A 17,881-nucleotide genomic window follows, 5' to 3' on the forward strand; every position below is an offset into this window, starting at 1 on the left:
ATGTTACAACAATCCGGTATTATGAATTAATTATTTATCATGAGATCAGCTTCGCTTTTCAATACTTGTCCTTATTTATTCGTTGGGGATTGCTTTCATTTGTTCCTCTGGGCATAGCGTGACGCAGATGCATCATGTGAAGCTCTGCATGGATGATTAATTGTTTCTTTGTTTGTTTGTTTGTTTGTTTGTTTTTTGTTGTTTTTGCTTTGTTTTTGCCTGACATGCTTCTGCAGATGAGGTGCTTTCATGAACGAGGGGCTTTTTGTGGATGTGAAGGTGTTTTGTGGATGAGAAGGTTTGTGTGTGTGTGTGGATGAGGTCTTTTTTCGGATACATTATTTTTTGTAGATGAGGTGTTTTTGTGGATGAGGTGTATTTGTTGATGAGATGTTGTGTGGATGAGCTGTATTTGTTGATGAGGTGTTATGTGGATGAGGTGTTTTGTTACAGATATTATGTTGACGATTGAGAAAGAAAGCAGGCGAGTGAGAAAACAAGAGAAAATGTGCGTGCGCGCGTGCGTGCGTGCGTCCGTGCGTGCCTGCGTGCGATCGCGCGTGTGTGCTCTCTCGTGTATGTGCCTGTATGTCCGTGTATGAACGCGTGTGCTTAGTATGCCCCAGCGTCTGCACTGTCATATGCACCATCCCTTTCTCGCATTCTCCTTTACTCATAAACCCTTCGTGTTAGCACCGTACAAAATGTTGCGCCGAACTCACTTCACCCTCTGGTGTAAAAAAAATGGTGTTATATTCTGTCTCTTGATCTTTCTTTACTGGCACAGTTACCGCCCATGATAGACAGCTGGCCACCAGAGGGCAGGGAAATCGCCAGACAGTTCCGGATTGTGTGGTAGTTAAAGCTGACATTTTTGTTTTTATAGACCGTTAAAAATGACCTCACTCCCCCCCCCCCCCCCCCCCCCCCCAACTAAACCTTTCCTAAATAGAATTTTAACAAGAACAAGGTCGTTAAGTACGGTATAGGAGATTACGAAGAGAAGGTCGTTGTGTATTGTATTAGGGATGTTTGTTTCATGAGAAACTCGTGGAAGTGCTGCTTAATACTTTAACACGTCTGGGGGTTATATTATAGTATACGGTCAAAAAACTTTCTCTCGTAAGCTGACTGACAATAGTTTAACCAACTGGGGAAGCGGAGGGGGAGAAATGGAATGATAACCCCACAACACGTGCCAAAACACGAAATTGAGCAAAGGTTTTGTCGATCTAACAAACACATTTTGTTAGGGTATGTTATGGTAAACGAGCCATTTTAATTCACGTGTGTGTTAACGGGGGGTCGATGTAATGAAAAACGCCGTCTATTTGTCCGCGCACGCGTCCATCGTTATCACTATTTGTCCAGTTGTCGACAAGGACTAACAGCGCCACTCTGACCACAACACTCAAAGACCATTGCTCATCTTCTCGTCGCCTCTACCCTCCACCTCCTTCTAGGGGTAAACAAACGTACCCCCAGCCCCAACCCAACCCCTACTTTAACAAGAAAAATGTTCATTCAAAATGAACAGCGTCGATGCAATGTCCAGCAAAGATTTATTTTGGGAAGTGTTAAAGGTTAGGGTCAAAAGTTAATGAATTGCATGTTGTGCTGGATATATAAATTGTTTATTTCAGTCAATGCTTGATTCATAAGTACATTTTTCAGCATGGTGCATCTACAGGAGGGTGCTCCAACAATGATGCATAGTGCCAACATTTAGCGCAAACTTTTCACAACAGTGCATTATTACCACAAAGCGCATACAGCGATTATATAGTAGCAAGTTGCACTAAACATTTGAACAAAATGCATTTTGTTCAAATGTTAACAGCACAGCACCAAGTTTTGCATAAGTGCACAACAGCACTGACCATTTCACAAAAGTGCATTACAGCTGTGACAATTTTACAAAAGTGCATTGACCATTTCAGGCAGATGGCTAACATGCAGATTTCGCTTTTGTCTGTCTTTCTTTGAAAAGTAGGCATGTTCAAGATCGATGAAGTCATGAGCAATTGGGTTAGATGACAGAAAAGATTCAAAAACGTCAGATTCAGTTAGATGACAGAAAAGATTCAAAAACGTCAGATTCAGTGTTTTGGGCACTGTTGAACAGGAACATTCTCTCCTGTTCAACAAATGTGGGTTCAATTCAAAAGCAACATTGTCACAGATAGGCTAGTGTTACATTTCTGTAAAGTTTCAAAAACATCTTCCATGTTTTGGTTACTGTTGAACAGAGGCATATTTTCCTGTTCAAAAAAGTCTGACACAAATTGTCGTAGTTGTGGGTTAAGGTTCGATCTATACTGTCCTTCAAACGAGTCGTAGAACCGTCATTGTCACAGATAGTGTTACATTTCTGTTTTACATTCAAACGAGTCGTAGAAGTAGTAGTACATTTGCGTTTGGTTGTTTTTTCTTTTAGATTCCTGTCACTCATACTAGCAGTATTGATTGAGGTACATAAATCTGTTGATGTACAGGGATGACTTGTTTGTAATGAATCCTTGTTTCCTCCACATTGAGTTTGCATTGCAGTTGGACAGAAATGAACAGGTGTTAATTGATAAACACATTGATAATGGCTTTTGAGAAAATCAATCAATTCTGCAAAGGAATTAACTTGATGACATCAAAACTGCAGCGCCATTTGAAGAATGGTTACCATTTCTGTTTCTTTGATGGGAATCAAACAAATAAAAACATTGACTATCCAAGTTACCATGAATGGCAATAGTTGACTCCTGAAAAGTAGCAAGGATATAATTTGAGACGATAAACGCCTGATGCAATCCCTCCTCAAGGTCAGTCAACTCAAAACCTTCATCATTCGCAACATCAGTAGGCAACACAGCGGGATTCGTATGTCCAGAAATCATGTCGAAAAAATATTACATTTCAAAAGCATGTCCAACCACAGTTGTTGGCAAGTGTTCGTGTCCGAAGTAGCCTTCAGTGTGTGTATATGTATTCATGTGACAGAGAACGTGACCTCATTGTTCAATCCTCTCTCTCTCTTCTTTCTCATTCGAACGCACACACGCAAGAACGTAGCCTACGCACGCATGCACGCGCACGCACACACACACACACACACACACACCCCGCTGACGCACACGGCAAACCACGCACACACACACTGACTGTCGGCAAGCATCTCTTTTTGTTTTCTTTACCTTTGTTTATTGTGTTTTCGATATTTGTGTTTATTTTTTGCTTGACTTATCTGTTTTATTTTAATGTTTGCTATCCACATCGTGTGATAAATGTTTCTTCTCAGTCTCACGAGTCAGTTTAGTTTCTGCACGCCGCTTTGGTACTCCTTGTTTTTCTTTCTGGTGTTTTGTGCGCGACTGATTTGCGGATTTATTTTTATTCCTTTCATATGCAGTTGAAGTGTTGTGGGTGTTATTGTCTGTATATGCTATGTTGCGTCTGTGTATGCCTACAAGAATTTTGGGTGTAATGTGCCTGTGGTCTGCTCGCAGTCGAGCACAGAAAACATGGCGGCGCCCTGCAGGCAAATTCGTGGAAAGTCTTCCCGACCGCAGATACCAGCGTCGTCCGCGACGCTGGAAAAAAGGCGTCAGTCATGTTGCGGGTGCCTCTTCTCAGCTACTCTAGGTACGTAACCGTCAAAGGACGCTGGAACTTTATTTTATAATGAAACGGTCTTGGGGTCAATGCGATGGAGTACGTGACCTGGAAGACGACGGACAATGCCTACCAATACACACACACACACACACACACACCCCCTCCCTCCCCCCCCCCCCCCCCCCCTTCGCTGCCTCCGACTTATCGAAAGGGATGCGAAAAGCAAAAAAAATCCGAATGTATGTACGACTCATCGCTTTCATTGGGTCTACGGACTTTGACCACAATAAATCTTTTCCCTAATCTCTTCTTTCCTCTTGTTATCACCTGCTGATCACAAGCCGAAGACAAAACCCAGCATAACTATTCTATGCTTGTATCGACAACTTCTCAGTCCCCCCCCCCCCCCCCCCCCTCTCCAACCGACCAGCCTTCTCTGCTTTTAAGGCATAGTGCTTCCTGTGAACATGGTTCGGCTCACCATCTCAGATCTGTTCGCTCCCAGTAAATATTTGTATAACCTGTAAAGACCTGACTTGACAACTTACAATGTACTCTTGATGTATAAATGAATACACCACATACGCATACATTGTTTGCTTGTTGTTGTTTTTTTCTTTCTTTATTTGGTGTTTAACGTCGTTTTCAACCGTTCAAGGTTATATCGCGACGGGGAAAGGGGGGGATGGGATAGAGCCACTTGTTAATTGTTTCTTGTTCACAAAAGCACTAATCAAAAAATTGCTCCAGGGGCTTGCAACGTAGTACAATATATGACCTTACTGGGAGAATGCAAGTTTCCAGTACAAAGGACTTAACATTTCTTACATACTGCTTGACTAAAATCTTTACAAACATTGACTATATTCTATACAAGAAACACTTAACAAGGGTAAAAGGCGAAACAGAATCCGTTAGTCGCCTCTTACGACATGCTGGGGAGCATCGGGTAAATTCTTCCCCCTAACCCGCGGGGGGTCTTGTTGTTCTTCCTCTTCTTCTTGGTTGTTGTTTATAGAGGTGTGTGTTGCCCGTTAAAGCTGGTTTCCCAGTACATCAGTTGGCGTCCTACAGGCAGTGAAAGGGTTAAGGCCACCTCTCCCCTAGGACACATATCAAAAATCACCAGCCCGAATTGTATCTGTGCAGAGTGGGCCTTTGTATGAATTAATTACTTAAAGGCATATGTACTCGATGACTATACACGCTAATTGCTTTACCAACAGCTGGAGACATGCTAAATTAAGTTCCCTGCAAAATATTGTGGTCTAGGACCCCTTCAATGTTGAGATATGTTAATTTTCATTTTGATCTGGATCGTCCTATTTATAGATTTGGCAACACATGTAACGTTGATGCAAGGGAGCTAACACCGCGGCTTTGTTGACATCCTCACTTTTTCAGAGGCTAGAACAAGCTGTAATGCATGTATTATGATCCGCGCATGGTGACATATCGTCATTATATGGTCATATGGTGCGTTTGACATCGATTATGGGCAAACTACACTTTGTAAACACGGGAGCGCGTACATATGCCTTTAAAAGCCAGTGCAAATCTGCGGGTTATTTCATTAAAAACAATCCCACTCTGCACAGGTAAAAATCAGGATGTTGATGGGTTTGTGTGCGTGTGTTTAAGTTGAGGGTTGGTACTATACCAGGTAAAAGTCTGGGTAGATCTGAGGTTATGAGCAGAACTTTGTTACGGGGACTAACCTTTAAAGACACGTACGTTCCTTCCTGTGTAAACCATCTTGTACAGCAAGAGACCTTGCCGAGGCTTTCACGAGGGATAGCAGCGTCCCTCAACTTGGACACGCAACACAAAATCTAAAGCCTGCTGGCGTTTTCTGTTGTTGTTTGTTGTTGTGTTTAGTGTGTGTGTGTGTGTGTGTGTGTGTGTGTGTGTGTGTGTGTGTGTGTGTGTGTGTGTGTGTGTGTGTGTGTGTGTGTGTGTGTGTGTGTGTGTGTGTGTGTGTGTGTGTGTGTGTGTGCGTGCGTGCTTGCGTGCGTGCGTGCGTGCGTGTTTGTTTTGTTTTTCAGAGTTATTGTGTTTAGTGTGTGTGTGTGTGTGTTTGTGTACGTGTATGCGTGTATTTGTGTGTGTGGGCATGCGTGCGTGCATGCTTGCTTGTGTGTGCGCGCGTCCGCCCTTGTGCGTGCGTGCGTGCCTGCGTGCGTGCGTGTGTTTGTTTTGTTTTTTAGTGTTATACTTTTTTGCTGAATCTATTTTGCAATTTGACATGGGTGTCGGTTACCAAATTAATTCAGCACACAAAAAAGGAGTTCAATCATTGGATCTGTTGATTCTTACATCTAGCCTCTCTTGGACGCATGGATCCTTGGACACAAGACCACTTGATCAATCCACATGTTCTCTCGGCCGTCAAGTATCTGTATCTTGCCGCTGCCCAGCAGACCTTCCACGGATTCTGTCGTTACGAACAAGTAAAGCTAATAATCTCAAGTCGCCTTAGCTTCAGGTCTTCGGACAAAGCATCGATCATCATCCGAGGTTGAACCCTCTTATGCCCCCTCCCCCCTTCCCCATCCTCCTCCCCCCCCCCCCTCCATCTTCAGTCTCACAGCACAGCCACCCCATCCCCCCATCTCCCTGCTCTCGTCACCCTTTCTTTCTCCTCTTTTTCCTTCAGTCATGTTCACAACTTCACAACAATCGTCCTCCGCCTACAAGTCCCCCCCCCCCCTTCCCCTCCCCCTCTCTACTTCTCCCTCCGCCCCCCTATATACCTCCATCTTCTTCGCCTTTATTTTTGTCCTATTGCTGTTGCCACTTCCATTATCTACTCATCACAAGCAATAACGACATGCCATTAACACTGTCAAGGAAATGGACCTTGTTATGTCCGCAGCAAAACGCTCACACGTGCATGAAGAATAATGCGCAGACAAAAACACAGAACTGAACCCGCAACATCTGTAAACACACCTAATCTCGTTATACACGAACACACACACACACACACACACACACACACACACACACACGCACACGCACACGCACACGCACGGACACACACACACCCCATGGCCCACACACGGTTCTTCGTCGTCATCACTATTATTACCGTCATCATAATCACTAGCATCGTCACAACAGCCACCACCTTCATCCTAACTATACCCACGGAATACGCGCAATATAAGCTTCATATTGATATTGATATTGATATTGATGTGGGAATGTGTAAGTGGAGCATATAAGAATGCCCATGTGTGAATGTGTAAGTGGAGCGTATAAGAATGTGTAAGTGGAGCGTGGTCGAATGTCCACGTGTGAATGGGTAAGCTGAGCGTATAAGAATGTCCATGTGTGCGATGTGTAAGTGAGACATGGATGTGTTCATGACTGAATGCGTAAGCACAATGCAAGGAATGGCCAGAAAGGTATGTGGGAGGTGTGTTTATAACCTGCCCTGTTATATAGTGCTATATGTCTTATGTAAAAACAATGTCCTGTTTGTATTATTGTTATGTACCACGCCTGAATTTCTCTATGAGATAATAAAGTATTCTTATTCTTATCACAATCACTACTGCCCCTGTCAAAACAACAAAATCCGCTAATGACACAAACGGCACGAATTTTGCAACTAGAGAAGGACACTCCCAATCATCAAAATCCGTCATAAAAGGTAAGTCCATTCAGTCATCTCCATAATTTGCCTCCGAAGTTGTGATGGTCAGATGTTGCCTAACAGAAGCTAGTGCGCTTTGCACAGCCGTGTCAGTGCATGAAGACCAAAGGTGGAGAAGCTAGGAAAAGGAGACCAGGTTCGACAGAAAAATCATTTCCAAGATAAGGTGACGACGATGTGTGTCATGCGTGTGTGGTAACTGAGACTATAATTATCACCAGGCGTTTTAGGTTAGTTATCGTCTCCACAATAACAAAAACAACAGAAGCAACAACACCACAACCACCACCACCGAAAACAAAAACGACGACAACAACAACACGAACAACACCACAACCACCAACAACAACAAAAACAAAAACACCACCACCAACAACAACACCAACAACGCCACCAACAACACCAACAACAGCAGCCGCTTATGACACACATGGCATGAAGTTGCTGTTGAGAGAGCACAACAATGCAATGTATCATCAAAAACGGCCATGAACGGAAGTCATGCAGCTATCTCGATAATTTGCCTTAGTCGTGAAGCATAAATGAAGCCAGAAAGGTTTAGCGGATGTTGCAACTCATCAATGGTCAGGAACTGTAGACCAGAAGTAGGAAGCTAAGAAGGTAAGAAAACGATCGATGGGAAAATAATTATTTCGACGAGGTGAAGAAGAAATCTGTCATGCTTGTGCTGTCACCGGCACTAGACAGTGACGTTCGTAGTCGTCTCTGCGTCAATATCCCTACCCCAACCCCCCACCCCCCACCCCCCATCCCCCAACCGCCTCCCTGTCTATCGCCTGTCGTTTCACTATCCACGTCTCCCCCCCCCCCCCCCCCCCCCAACACCCGCCACCTTCTCTTTCATTCGTCCCCCTTCACTGTCATGCCTTCCTCAAAGTTCCCTTTTCCGAAAGAGAGTTGCATTGCATGTAGCACTGTCATGTCTTCCTCAAAGTTCCCTCTTCCAAAAGAGAGTTGCATTGCATGTAGCAGGTCCCGACTGAACGATGACGACCAGAACACGAAGACGTAAGAACAGCTGCAAAAAGAAAAGAAGGCGCAGAAGCATCAGATGAAGAAGAAGAAATGATGATGAATACAATGGGCGCAGTGGCCCAGTGGATAAAACGCCTGCCTCCAAAGTGAAAGGTCGCGGGTTCGAATCCCGGCCGCGCCTAGTGGGTTAAGGATTGGGATTTTCCGATTTCCCGGGTCAACTTATATGCAGACCTGCGTGTGTTCACGCAAGCACAAGCAAGACCAAGTGCGCAAGTGTAATCAAAGTCAGAGTTCGGTGGGTTGTAGAAACACGAAAATACCCAGCATGCTTCCCCAGAAAGCGGCGTATGGCTGCCAAAATGGTGTGATAAAAACGGTCATACACGTAAAAACCGACTAATGCAACAACAACAAAACCAGAAGTGTACTTGGGAGTTTCAGCCCACGAACGCAGAAGAAGAAGACCAGGACGACGAGAGACAGAGAGAGGCAGATAGACAGACAGACATACAGACAGACAGGCAGACAGGCAGACAGACAGACACACAGACAGGCAGACAGACAGGCAGACAGACAGTGACAGGCTAGGCAAAGAGAGAGGGGACACACACACACACACACACACACACACACACACACACACACACACACATACACAAACACACGCAGAGTTGACGACCTTATCAATCATCAAGACAAACAAAACACCATCACTGTGATCGAACGCTAGCTCAACAAGATGCACTCGGCAGTTCCACCACCGGAATCAACAAACTCATAACAACGCAACGAAGCTTATTATTCCTTTTTCGACAGGCCACAGACGCCGACGCTCGCGTACTAACAACCAGATCTCATACTATTTATCTTTCTCGTTTACTTTGAATGAGAAGTATAGCTGACTCAGCATAGGACGGCGATAACTATAAAGGCGGGGTTAGTCGGAATTTTCCGGAATTTTACTGGTTACAATCTGAAAATACCAGACACGAAATCGGCAACATGTCGGGCGTATCACTGTTTCAGCATTTGATCGATTTCGACCACAAATGTATTGAAAGGCTTCCGTCTTTGATTGTTTACAACGGTTTGCATGAGAGAATAAACGCTTATTGCGAGAAGAAAAGAAATTACAAGTTAAAGGCACAGTAAGCCTCCCGTAAACCATCACAGATACTGTCAGGCTTTTACACACAGTACAAACACCCTTCCATTTGAACGCTCACCGAACAGGAACATCCTAGGTGCCCTACAAAAAGAGCGAGCAATTTTCAAAGAATTAATTTTGCGGATTGTCTCCTCACATAATCGGACCGTGGTGCGTTTTGGCGCTAGACCTAACTTTTAAAATCTCAATAATAAATTGACAGCTTGTTACACAAACATTCTTAAATCATAAAAGAATTCTTTTTTCATCAAGACAAGATCAGTACAATTCGAAGTTTTGAAAGTTTGAAAAAAGAAAAGCCCGGAAGCAGGGTCACGCAAGGTCGTGGTTTTCGTAGCAGACGACGGTTTGTCATCTTGAACACACGGCCAGTACAACTGGCCTTGACACGGAACGATCCAAGGGGGACAATCTCAGTCATCTGAAAGAGGGAAATCCAAACGCAATCCGCCTTGTTCGATTTTATGGGCTAGGACGATAGAGAAAAATAAGAAAAGCAAAAGCTGGAGTCCAGTCTGGACGAAACTGCTATCAAGAACGCAGAATTGATTTTTTGTGAGGTTTTTTTTTTAGCCGTAAGCGCCATTTCTCATTTCGAATTTCTCATAACTGCTGTTCACAATGCGGCCGCCACAGTGAAACCAACAAAGGGGCCTCACTCTGGAAGAGTTTCCTGCTCCGATAAACATGGCGCTTACGGCTAAACAAAAACTCAGAAAAAAAATCAATTCTGCGTTCTTGATAGCAGTTTCGTCCAGACTGGACTCCAGCTTTTGCTTTTCTTATTTTTCTCTATCGTCCTAGCCCATAAAATCGAACAAGGCGGATTGCGTTTGGATTTCCCTCTTTCAGATGACTGAGATTGCCCCCCTTGGATCGTTCCGTGTCAAGGCCAGTTGTACTGGCCGTGTGTTCAAGATGACGGTTTGTTAGCATCGCCAGTTCCTCTGAACAGTCAAAAGCCATCGCTAGAGTTCTTGTGAACCTCATCCGTTTGTTTCGTGCATAGTCAGAGGTACATAATAACGTGCTATTGCAGATAAGCTCACAGCGAGCCGCATTCAAATTACAAACTGACGACTGCATTGTGAAAAAGGGAAAGTGGATCACACGGGTTCACGATGGCTCAGGGGTAAGATAAACCACGCAAAAATAAATTCTTTGAAAATTGCTCGCTCTTTACGGAGGACACCTAGGATGTTCTCAAGCGGTGAGTGTTTATATGAAAGGGTGTTTGTACTGTATGTAAAAGCCTGACAGAATCTGTGATGGTTAACGGGAGGCTTACTGTGCCTTTAAAAACCGGAAGACTTAAAAATAACAAGAATTTGACAGTTTATGGAACGTTGAATCATTCACAAAACGAAACACTTACAACATGTTTGCAAATGGTAAGCGAGGTCTCTGTATCATCTAGGCAGTGCAGCGCCCACAGTACTGAAGAGAGTTATGATCTGTCCACTTGGATTGCCCAGTGAAACTAATCTGTTTGCCTGTGTGGCTTCTTGGCATAAAAAGCCAAATCAAGGTCACACATTGGACAATTCCGATCCATCACTTTGTTAACGGAACAGTCCTTTTCGTGAAAACAGTTCTGCTCACAAATCTGAGATCTGCCCAGGCTTTTACACGGGGCAAGGCCATCCCTCCACTTGCATACCGACAAGTTACCTTCTGGCTGCTGTCTATGAAGGGTGGGACTTTAATTGACGAATTGACTTCTGGACCTGCACTAGTGTCAAGCTGCAACATGAATTAATGAAACCATTCCAATCCCGTGAAGACAGTAGTCAGGCCGTTGATTTTTGGTATTAGTCCAACAGGACGGATGTTCTTACCCCATGCCTGAACTGATCTGAGACGGTGAGTCGAACCGTTCATTCGCGAGGGACTGTGATTTTACTAGCACACAAAAACAAGACCCAAAAACAAAACAAACAAGAAGAGCAAACGCTCGATCGAGTCACTTTCGCAGTTCTGAATATTATATGAGGCATCAGATGGACAGGAAGAAATTGCTATTCACAACACAATGAGTCACGTTCACATAAAATTTGAGCCCGGTCACTTTTATAGTTTCCGAGAAAAGCCCAACGTTAAGTTGTGTGTTGCCGAACAGAAAAGGCTAGTTATCTCCCTTGTTTTTCTGATAACGTTCGTAAAAGGCTACAGATGTAAATACTTTGATGTAAAGAATAATCCTACAAAGTTTCAATCACATCCGATGAACTTTGTCAAAGATATAAAATGTCTAATTTTTCCTTTGACGCTGACCTGTGACCTTGAAAAAGGTCAAAGGTCAACGAAACCATCGTTAAAGTGTAGAGGTCATTGGAGGTAACGACTAAACAAAATATGAGCCCGATCGCTTTGATAGTTTCCGAGAAAAGTCCAACGTTAAGGTGGTGTCTACGGACGGCCGGCCGGACGGCCGGCCGGACAGACTAACACTGACCGATTACATAGAGTCACATTTTCTCAAGTGACTCAAAAACAGAATATATCCAAACACAAACAGACTGCCAACGTTCCAAAATGCAAAATCAAAAAGCAAGAAAGGTTGGTTGTTGGAACGTTTGTTATTGACAAAAATTGTTGGATTGAAATATTTGTGAGTGTATTGTTTTGTCAATAACAAACGTTCCAACAAAAAAAAAGAATAGTGCAAACTCCTTGCGTGATGAATATATCCGATCTCCTTCTGGTGATGATATCCAAGAGTGCATTAGTCTAAAAAGACCGAAAATCCTGATCCATTATGTCGCCATCGGCAACATACGAGAGTTGAAGGACAAAATCCTGGGTGATGGCAATATACGTCGTCATCTTTGTGACAAAATCAAGAGCGAATGTATATCTATAGAGCAATGTGTTATTCATTGTTATATGTGTGTGATTGCACGTGAAATAATGTTATGTTGTCGTAGGATTTTGATTGTACAGCGCTTTGAGCAGGGTTAAACCCAGGATACATGCGCTATATAAATATTATGTATAGGTTACAACACTCGTGGTTTTTTATATGGCTTGTATTTCAGTCAAGACCCAGCGGATGAATATCATCGGGAGACACGAGCCTTTGGCGAGTGGCTCTCGATTGATATTCCCGCTGGGTCTTGACTGAAATACAAGCCATATAAAAAACCACGAGTGTTGTAATCTGTATATCCCATTCTACCATCAAACACAAAGTGTAGACTACTAGCGGCACTGTTGCGATCTGTGGAGTGTGAAACAGTGCTTTCAGCGAGACTTGGCCTTTTTGCAACCTTAAACTAAGTGACCGTCGCTGAAAAAATAAAACGAATGAGTGCATCTATAAGTACGCGGTAACACTACTTTCAGACCGTTTAAAAGCTTTAAGTAAAGGTTCATAAGTTGCAAGAAAGTAATGAAGTCGTATAGAAATCCATTTAGTTGAAGCGCACAATTCTTTTGCGTTTCAGGTCGGCGGAACGGGGAAACCGGTTTGGCCCCCATTTGGCTTACTCGACTCGATTCAGAATCGATTCCACGTTGTTTTTTTCGAACGCATTATTATACAATTAGTCTTATTGACAGAGAAGCAAATTTTAGGGAACACATATGTAGATTTAACCATTTGCTCCCTATTTGAAATGTATCTACATGTTTTGCGAGTGTGTTTGCATGAACCTAAACTGGTATGGGTGCGAGGAAAACAGGACCCAAGTCTGTCACCGCCGCTTGATTGCATTTTGAAAGAATATGACTGGATTACGGAAAAATACACACATGTTAAGTTCTTAGATACCTTCATCGCCAATGTGGACTTACTGCAGAGCCAGGCAAAAGAGTAGACTTGCTCGCAAAACACGTGAAACAGCTGATGATAGCGAAGCCCAACCGTGCCAGGTAAGGACGGTCTGACAGATTCTCAAAAGTCGTCTGCTAACGAAGCAAGGGGAGGGTACTCGTGTTTTTGTTTTGGTTCGCTAGCATCTGGTTATCTTGTAAGTTGAATGTTCGTTTTTTCCCACCTGCATTGCTTTCATAATGAAAGAAACGTTTGCTTATTGCATCTCATACATCAGATCAGTTCTGAGATTCATTTTTGCGTGCAACTGATATGGTTTTCTGAGCCGTGCAATACGATTTTGGAACTTCATACAAATGTGTCACATTGATCGGCGCGAAGTCAAAGGTCGGGAGCAAATTAGTTCTTCGCCCAAATCGGAATCTGCACTATCATATATTTTTTTGAGTCCATGATGTATTTATTGAGCTATAAAAATACAACATATATACCCATACTGAAGTAACAGAGACAAAGAAGGGAGGTCATGGGATATGCATTATTATTATTAGTAGTAGTAGTAGTATCTAGCGTTCTTTTTCTTCTCCTTCCACTTCATCTTTTAATTGTTCTTCTTGTAACCCCCCCCCCCCCCCCTCTTTGTGGCAAAATGAATTGGCAAAGATACATAAAGCGTAATTCATCTTCTTCTTCTTGCGACAAAATCACCAGACAATGATAGCATGCAGGATTCTTCTCCTCCTTCTGCTAGGTCTGCTGCTGAAGTTGTCGCTAATCAGTCACGCGGATAGGAGCAACAAGCGAAACCGAAAGAAAAGTAAGAGTCGAAGTGACGGAGATATTTGTCCTGGTTCTTAGCCGCAGCCTTCTCCTCATCCCTGTTTTTCTGGACTCAATTTCAGACGGTTCAGGGTCGAACGCAAGAGAGCTCCGATCTATCAAGCTTTTGTATGGGCTAAAGGCGAACCTGATGTAGGGCAAAAACAAAACCACGGAGTGGTCGGTAAATCCTTTCTCTTTCGTCTACTTCTGTAATTGACTCTCTCCGATTCAGAATGTACGGTACCACAAGCATATAAAAAGGCATATTTTTATGACGGCACAGTCTCATAAATTACTATCGTGCAGATAGGCGGAGGAGCAGAAAAGGCTCGTAATCCGCGAGTCAAGGGTTCGAACCCGAGCCGGGACATACACAGGTCAACTTTCTGTGCAGACTCAGAGACGGTATCCATGTTCCACCACTGTGGCACGTAAAAGGCCTCAGGAATTATTTTTTTGTAAGTAATCTGTTGCATGTGATTTCCTAACTTACTTCACATTCTGAAAAGTACAGGACCAAACAAGTCGCGTAAGGCGAAATTACTACATTTAGTCAAGCTGTGGAACTCACAGAATGAAACTGAACGCACTGCATTTTTTCACAATGACCGTAGTCCGCCGCTTGTGCAAAACGGAGTGAAACTGACGAGCCTATTTAGCGCGGTAGTGGTTTCGCTGTGCTGCATAGCACGCTTTTCTGTGCCTCTCTTCGTTTTAACTTTCTGAGCGTGTTTTTAATCCAAACATATCATATCTATATGTCTTTGGAATCAGGAACCGACAAGGACTAAGATGAAATTGTTTTTAAATCGATTTCGGAAATTTAATTTTGATCATAATTTTTATATTTTTAATTTTCAGAAATTGTTTTTAATCCAAATATAACATATTTATATGTTTTTGGAATCAGGAAATGATGTAAAATAAGATGAATGTAAAGTTGGATAGTTTTATATAAAAAAAAATGTATTACAATTTTCAGATTTTTAATGACCAAAGTCATTAATTAATTTTTAAGCCACCAAGCTGTAATGCAATACCGAAGTCCGGCCTTCGTCGAAGATTGCTTTAAAAAAATTTCAATCAATTTGATTGAAAAATGAGGGTGTGACAGTGCCGCCTCAACTTTTACAAAAAGCCGGATATGACGTCATCAAAGACATTTATAAAACAAAATGACAAAAATGTCTGGGGATATCATACCCATGAACTCTCATGTAAAATTTCATAAAGATCGGTCCAGTAGTTTACTCTGAATCGCTCTACACACACACACACACAAACACACACACACACACACACACACACACACACACACACACACACACACACACACACACACACACACACACACCACGACCCTCGTCTCGATTCCCCCTCTATGTTAAAACATTTAGGTAGTCAAAACTTGACTAAATGTATCAGTTGTTTTTCTCTGTTGTTAGTTATATTGACTTATAGGATACAAATGTGAGAAGATAATGTGGTTAAACTGTGATAAGGTGATAATGTGATATAATTTTTAAACAGGCAATGCATTGCTTCTATTTGTAGGCTTATTTTAGTAAGTGTGTGGGTACAATGTTTGCGTGTAACGATATGATGTGAATATGCGATGTGAATGTTACTACATGCATGGTTGATTGATTGATTAATTGATTGATTTTACAGACACACAGTCAAGCTTGTAATTTCTCTTTTAGAGATGAATAAAGATTATTGTATTGTATTGTATTGTTGTAGAAAGGAGTACCGATCCATCATACTGTTTGAGCCAACAATCCAAAACCGGTGAAGGGCAAAAGCAAGAAAAATGGGTTTAACCTTTCTTTTGAAGTACCTATACTTCTCTGCAACCTTGATTTATTCGAGTCAGTGAGTTTGAGAACGGTCTGGGGTCAAAGCGATCCATCAGACAATTAAGACAACAGTCCAGAGCCGTCAACGGGCCAAACCAGGGGTGATGGATTTTTCCGGTCCATGAAGGGGCAGACCGACGAGAATTGCACAGCACTGTGACCATGAGACACATGGGTTGCCACAACTAGACCCCCCCCCCCCCCCCCTCCTTCCAACAGCATTGTGCTGGAAAGAAAATTAAAAAGTCAATCTTTGCGCATGAGGCCATCACAGATCAAGATCATAGCCCCCACCTCTCTCACGAACTGTGTCTGTGTGTCTGTGTGTCTGTGTGTCTCTCTCTCTCTCTCTCTCTCTCTCTCTCTCTCTCTCTCTCTCTCTCTCTCTCTCTCTCTCTCTCTCTCTCTCTCTCTCTCTCTCTCTCTCTCTCTTTCTGAAAAATGCGGAGCATTTAAAAGCTGAGACAAATGAGAAGCAACAGCAAGTCAACACTACACATAGTGGGCCAAACCCCACTGGAGAATCAATGGATATTGGCTGCCTTGAAGAGGGTCAACGGAGTTCTCTCCCTCTTGAGACCCTCTGCAAAGTAGTATGCCGTTGATATAAAAGGGACGAAGAATGTGGGTTCCTCTTCTGCGCTCATGGGCTCAAACATGCTTGTTGTTGTTGTTGTTGTTGTTGTTGTTGTTGTTGTTGAACGTGTATGACCGTTTTACCCCGCCATGTCGGCAGCCATGCGCCGATGTTGGTGGATGCATGCTTGGGATGTTTGTGTTTCTATAACCCATCAAACTCTTACATGGATTGCAGGAATTTTACAGGTGCTTGGTCTGGTCCTTGAGTTTACACACGAAGGGGGGTAAGGCACAAGCAGGTCTGCCAATGAATTGACCTGGGAGATCGGAAAAATCTCCACCCTTAAAGCCATATGTACTCGATGACTATACACGCTAATTGCTTTACCAACAGCTGGAGACATGCTAAATTAAGTTCCCTGCAAAATATTGTGGTCTAGGACCCCTTCAATGTTGAGATATGTTAATTTTCATTTTGATCTGGATCGTCCTATTTATAGATTTGCCAACAGAGGTAGCGTTGACGCAAGGGAAATAACTCCGCGTCTTTGTTTACATCCAAAGTTTTTGAGACTCTAAAACAAGCTGTAATGCATGTATATGGTCCGCGCATGGCGACATATCGTCATTACATGGTCTTATGGTGCGTTTGACATCGATTATGGGCAAACTACACTTTGTAAACACGGGAGCGCGTACATATGCCTTTAAACCACCAGGCGCGACACAGATTCGAACATTCAACCTTCCACATGGGAGGACAACGTCTTATCCTCTAGGCTGTTGCGCCCGTCTGTCTGCCTGTCTGTCTGTCTGTCTGTCTGTCTATCTGTCTGTGTCTGTCTGTCTGTCTGTCTGTGTCTGTCGGTCGGTCTCGGTCTCTATGTAACTGTCTTTAGCTCTCTTTTGTTCAAAGTGCATATTTCGCAATAACAAGGTATCGTTCAGATTACAGACGGACTATCAGTATTCTCTTTTCTAAAAAGCATTTCCGAAGAACGCTATGAGCGCCGAGTCTTGTTCAAAACACCAAAACCAAAACATACGGACAACGCACTTTTATTTTCTGCGCACCCACACAATGGAATTCTCTCCCCTTTCACATCCGCCACTCTCAGTCACCCCAAGCATTTAAACGAGCACTTAAAACGCACCTCTTCAAGAAATACAACCCCTGATTTTTTTTCTCAGTCCATCAGTAGGCTACATGTAGTGTATTTGTTGTTTTAGTGATAATGTGATAATGTATATAAACATCTAGGGCTGTTTTCAGTATTGTTGATAACATGTTCTGTTTGATTAAGGGTATTCAGCTGGTATTTCCTTGTTTTCACTACCTATTTTATTCATGTTTTTATTACTTAGTTAGTGGAAGAATCTTTTGTAATGTATGTTTGATGGTGTATGCT

Source organism: Littorina saxatilis, linkage group LG1, assembly GCF_037325665.1.
Source record: "Littorina saxatilis isolate snail1 linkage group LG1, US_GU_Lsax_2.0, whole genome shotgun sequence".
Classification (NCBI taxonomy): domain Eukaryota; kingdom Metazoa; phylum Mollusca; class Gastropoda; order Littorinimorpha; family Littorinidae; genus Littorina; species Littorina saxatilis.